The 6,106-nt window shown below is 43.8% G+C and overlaps 1 long non-coding RNA gene across 1 annotated transcript; it reads left to right on the top strand.

Moving 5' to 3' along the window:
* Nucleotides 1-2,897: 2,897 nt before the first annotated feature.
* LOC136374093 (uncharacterized) lies at nucleotides 2,898-3,872 on the top strand. Its single transcript, XR_010745826.1, has 2 exons — nucleotides 2,898-3,293; nucleotides 3,749-3,872. It is a non-coding gene; the product is annotated as an uncharacterized lncRNA (long non-coding RNA).
* Nucleotides 3,873-6,106: the final 2,234 nt, after the last annotated feature.

Below are 6,106 nucleotides of genomic sequence, written 5' to 3'. Positions count from 1 at the left end.
GTCACGCCAGCAATAGAAACAGATTCCGCCCCCGCATGTCCTGATGGGATTAATGTCCACTGCGCACCTGTGTCAACCAAGGCCTCATATTTTTGTGGTTTTCATGTGCCAGGCCAACAAATTCACACACAGTTCCAAAAACCACAGTTTTCCCTAGCTTGTACCTTGCTAGAGGTAACCCTGTAAGCCTGGTTATCCTTCTTTCCCTGAGCATAGGTCTTGCAGGTTCCTTCAAGGGGATCGGACACGTCATCACCATCATACCTGGCAGTTAGGCTACAGGCTACTGGAGCTACTTCCTTTTTTGTGGAACTTCCTCTCTGAGCCTTGCTGTCCTTCAATTCAAGCACCTGTTGTATCAGAGCAGCAATAGATTTTCCATCCCATCTTCTCATGTTTTCCCCACAATTACAGGAAGAACCACAGCTCAGCTTGTGGGGTTTACCTTCTTTCCCTATCTGGTGGATGTCTGCATTTGGTGACAGAACTTCTGATCCGTATTGCTGAGATTTGGAGAATGTCCTCTTTAATTTCCTTCCTGAGTTTCTTGTGATTCTCCTCTATCGTATAATTTCTGCAGATGTGTTTCCACAGCTGCAATTCTTGCACGTGTTGGGCCATACATGGCATCTGCAAATGCTCAGAGCTTCCTTGCCATATCAAGCCTGGTCTCCTCTGTGTCATCCTGCTTCATTATTGCTAAAGCAGAAGTGTATTCTTGTGGCCCAAGTCATACAAGCTTTTGCCACATCATGGATGTACATGGTACCAAGTTTGGGTTCCTAGTGTTTAAGTCATCTGAAAAGACAGTCTCTGCCCCTGTTGTCAGGCACTGAATCCCTTGTTCTATGGTCTTCCACTGGGTTTGCTGCATATAAAGATCAGTATGTCCAGAATTGTAGCTTCACCTGCAGCATCTCAAAGGCAGACTAAGCAAATAGTTATAGATTCATCAGGTTGTCAAGTGTAATTCTTTCTTAAGCCCTAAAGGTCCTTCGGGGAAAAGGACTCAGTAGTGACTTCCGATTTTGTGTCTCTTGCTATGACTTCTGATTTTGTGTCAGGAGTTTTGACTTTTGATGTTGTGTCAGGAGCTCACTTTGAGGGTCCTTCCCCTGGATCATTGTCCAGTGGTCAATTGGTTTTGTTTGTTTGCCTCTTTCCTGTGGCAACTGCCAGTGATTTAGGCTCACTATCTGGTTTAGCTGCTGGCTTAGGCTTACTGTCTGGTTTAACTACAACCTGAGTGACTGGGGTGTTGGCTGCAGCCTGAGTGACTGGGATAGTTGCTGATATCTCTCTGCCCCCCTACCCCTATCTGCTGCCTTACAGTATCTAGCAGCATGCGATAAGCATATGCCAGGGTCCAGCTTATTGCAATGATCCTTTTCTCCTTAGAGTCATCATGGGAGTTCACTTCCAGATATATCCCCACCTCATCTGGGTTCTGAATTTGTTCATGTGAGAATTCCCAAGCTGGAGGATCAGAAAATTCCTTCAAGGTTCGGCCCATTCCCTCCCATTCTCCACACCAATCAGGATTTTCCACACCTACATCTGGTCTTGGGTCAAACGTCTCATCAGCTCCTCTGGCCATCTCAGCCCTCATTCAAGACAAGCTGCAAACCATATAGAGTTGTTTGTTTGTTTGTTTGTTTAAAGTAAAAGTCATATGTGTTTCTGTGAAACCTATGGTAAAGAAAGAGACAGCAGCCAGGTGAAGTTAACTGTGGTCAAAGCTTTTGTAGGAAAGATGGGATAAGCAAAAGGAAAATAGAGCTGGGGAATGTGAACACTTCTAACAAATGCCTAAGATCAGTAAAGTAGATGTGTCACCAGTAAAATGAGACTAAGTCTTATGGCTGATGCTGCCTTTGTTGTTAAATTTTAGTAGAAATGCAGAAATTACATTAAAACAGGCAGAAAGGAAAGCAGAGATATCACTGTGGAGAAGAGCTGGAGAAAATTCAGCAGAATCACCTGTGCATTTTATGACAATACATGGTATTAAGAGCAATTCGTTATAAAGTTAGAAGGGAACTGGTGAAGAGAAGATTGTTGGAAATGTATTTCACAGTTCTGTCTAGTTCAGCTGTAGAAATGCCTCTAAACAATTGAATTGAGAAAACATGGAAGCTGGAAAGCTGAAAATACTTTAAGAGAATTGGATGATCATTAGTGTTTTTCTAAGAGTTGTGCTTTGCAATGTGCCAAGGTTTGGCTCTGCCCAAAGGAATCTTGAAGCTAAATGATTAGAACTTGTTAATAATAAGGTTATAACAAGGGACTAGAAATCACAAGAGATGTTCTTCTGTGTTTAGTCCTTTTATGCTTGTTTTCTGTCTCAGGCCATTGATACAGCGCAGCTTGTGGGTGATCCGAAGTGCCAGCTAGAACGGCCTCAGAAGAAGTTACATTATTTTCAGGAAGAGATTGTGGAAAACAGAGTAACTAGAGAGGGAGAGATGTTCAACTTCAAAAGGGCTGAGGTATATATCCTATGCACAATCCTTCATGATCTGTCTGCTTTAGTGTACTTCTTGTACGCTGAGCTTGTAGAGGGTTTCAACTAAACGCTCTTGGTGTCCAGTTTCACTATGATTTTGTCTTCATCAGGTCTTGGCTCTTTCAGATTTTGTCCACTGATAACTCAAAATACTTGTGGCACCAGATGATCATGATGCCTCTTGGATTATAGGGGATGAAACCATGGGTGGCATGACTTAGCCAGGTGCATGTTCTCTTTGGTCCCTGAAGAAGCTGTGACAGAGAATGTACTGCTCTTTCACTCGGTCTCATCTTTTTATGCAGGAAGATATTTCTAGGTTGCGCAGGAAGCTGGAGACCTAGTATAGGCACACTTTCACAGATAAGATCATCAGACCTCTCATCTGTACTCTGGTACTAAAGAAACCACATTGTCCTTCTGAGGAATAGAAGGACCTTCACCTTGAGACATCTCTCAGCAGAGCAGCTGGGCTGCAGGGCCCCTCACAGCCCTGTGTGTGTGTGTCTATTTGTGTTGCAGGCCCGCCTGACGTGCCCATGCTGCAACATGCGCAAGAAGGATGCAGTGCTCACCAAGTGCTTCCACGTCTTCTGTTTTGAGTGCGTGAAGACACGCTACGACACCCGGCAGCGCAAGTGCCCCAAGTGCAACGCAGCCTTCGGGGCCAACGACTTCCACAGGATCTACATCGGCTGAGGCCCTCACAGAGTGTCTGCTTGTGCTGAGCCAGCCTCCTTCCCTCTCTGTCAGCTTCTGCTGCCTGAGCTGCAGTGTCTTCTCGAAGGTGCTTTCAGGGTCCTGAAAGAAACGCACTCTGCTCTTGCTTCCTTTCTTGGCCCTGTCCCTTTGGTCTTACCCTCAGTTTTTGTGTGCTCTTTGTTCCTGAGAGGAAATTTCCCATCCCTTGCTTTCACACTGCCAAGGTGGGAACATGCAGCTGAAGTACTGCCGTGGTGGGATGGAAACCAAGCTATGGCAGTGATTAGTGAGAGCTTTATTTGAGGGCTCTACTTTGGATGCTAATTGAATCCCAACAAGGGATGGCACTGCTCCTGAGAAGGAAGTGTTTCCCAGTTAGCAGGCCCAATAGAGGCAGAGGAACTGAATATGTAGACTCAGTGGAGCAACTCCTTAGGTACCTGTGTATCTTCCTGCGTCAGGGCAAGAGCCCCTGAGGGCTGGTGCACTAGGAAACAGCCTCCTGAACCCCAAACAAACATTAAATATCTTACTATCCAGAAGGAGAGAAAGGAAAGATCTTGAAGACCCTTGAAAAGAAAACAGCATGCCACTGATGAGCCCTGGTTGATGTGCTCACCTTCCCCTAGGCTGAGGCATTGCTGTCATTGTCCTTCTCAGAAAAGGACTTCTAGGACTTTGCTGCAACTTTACCACAAATTCTTATTAAAGCTGTTGTTCAGTTTATTTTTCTGGTTTTCTTGCTTCAGGTATTATATGTCTGTGCTCTCATGCTTTGTCCAATTCTTGGAAACATTTCTCATAGGCTTGAAACTTTGACAGTAAAGACACCTAATTCCTTCCTTCCTCTGCTTTCAAAGATGCTCAACTAGAACAACTTTTGCCCTTTGGCTGTATCCCCAGTAGCTTATTCCTGACACAACAGGAAGGCCAGGGTGCTGCATTGTTTCTGCGGTCATTTTGTCATGGTTGCTAGGAATTTCAGCAGGGATGTGGTGTGGTTTAGAGTCTCAGTGCTCCCTCTGCTTGGAGGCTGCATTTGAAGTCTGCTCCTAAAATAAAAATGGTAAGTTGTTGATTTGCAACATTTCTTCCTAGGGTGTAGTGTTTTCTCTGTAAACTTGATTTGCATGGAAGGTGCACCTGTCAGAGGTTTGTCTCATGGGTGTACCTTCCCTGAAGCATGGAATCTCCACTGCCCTCCTGTATACCCCCCCTGCAGAAAATAACAGATACAAAGTGAAAGGAGTTTGTCACACACTCTTAGACTGTTCATTACTATCTTGGGGAAAACATTCAAAATATATGAATAAAACCTTGTAAATTATGAGGAATACTGAAAAGGGAGAAGGAACACCACATCCTGCCTTTCCAAAGGGAGCCTGGGCTGCTGAGAATTTCTGTCATGGTGTAAGAGCTGTTGGAAGAAATTAGAGTAGAAGCCTCTTCCCTTTCACTGGAAGTTTCTCCCAGAATTACAAGTTCTGTCAGGAAGTTGGCTAAAGAATGGTGTGGTACTGTTGCTGGTAGATTTTGGGGTACAAGTGCTTGTTCATCACAACCAGGATGTGGCTCACAAACAAACCGTCTGCATCTTAAAACAGCTTTGCTACAGCAGCAAGAGCTCCTTTTACAGCTATGAACAGTAATCTGAACAGCCCCAGCAGGGCTGCAAAGCCTCTCTGTCCTTCCCTGGTTGCTCTTGTATCACCTTTCTATGAAACGGAGCTTTGTGTGCACGCTGCCCAGGTTGGCTTCCCTCAGCTCATGGCAGGAAATGGATACTTCAAATAAACCGCATGAGTTTCACAGAGGAGTTTTGGCAACTTCTGTTCTCCCTTAGCAAGAAAAGTGTCTTGGCTTTGTTTCAAAGTATTAGCTTCTTTCAAGCTCATTTTGGAAGTGACTGTGTTTCTCTCTGCTTTTAATAAAAACAACTGAAAAACAGAATGTATGGAAATAATTAAAATTTATCAGGACTGGTAAGTATTTGGGTAAAAAAAATGTAAAATGGTGACAGGTATTCTTTAGGAAAAAGTTCTCTAAATTCAGTGTCTTAGACAAGAAAGAAAAAGCATCTTCTCCAGTCTCTGGTGCACCATGTCACAGCAGATCCTCCCCTCTACCACAGTCTGCAGGCACTGAAGTGCCTGTGGTACTTCCTGCACAAAGCCACAGGAATCTCAAGTCCCCAGGAGATCAGGAGCAGTGGCTGAACAAGAAAATAACATACAAAAGTATGTCTCTGGTGGGCAACAGTAACTTGGGTCTTTTCTGAAAAGGCACAGTTGGTGCTGCAGTAATTCAGAGCAATCCCTATTCTGAATTTGAAATGGGAGAAGCTCCTCAGACAATCACCAGAAGTAACACTTTCTTAGCAATAGTTATGAGGTTGACATTTTTCCATTTATATTTTTGCTTTTAAATGAAGTCTGATTTGTTGAAGTATTTGGTGTTTGGAGCTTTGAAGCAAAACATTTTTGTTTAAGATGTGATTAACATTTTCAATTACTTTTCTTTTAAAGTCTGTTTCTGACCCCATGCATGTAGAGATAAGGACATAAAAGCCTTGTCAAAAATACTTACAAATTAGACTGAAATACTCCTTTCTCAGTGTTTTAATGAAAAGAACAATATTTATCTGTTCCAACCACGTGACGTTGGAGGTTATGAGATACCAGATGCTACTTCTAAACAGCTGATTACCTAAAGTGGGGAGGGAGAGGAAGGGAAGGCAGCAAAAGTAACCTCATTGCCCATCAAGTTTGTCAGGAATGCAGGGACATCCCAAATCTATTAGACCTACCAAGGTGAATGCCTGTGGATCCCACATCCCTGTTTTATGTCCTAATTTCTCTTCCCCATGTTACTGCATTGGGAGGAGCAGACACAAAAAAG

This window comes from Sylvia atricapilla, chromosome Z, assembly GCF_009819655.1.
Source record: "Sylvia atricapilla isolate bSylAtr1 chromosome Z, bSylAtr1.pri, whole genome shotgun sequence".
In the NCBI taxonomy this organism is placed as follows: Eukaryota; Metazoa; Chordata; class Aves; order Passeriformes; family Sylviidae; genus Sylvia; species Sylvia atricapilla.
This window is presented reverse-complemented; position numbering and strand designations above follow the sequence as displayed.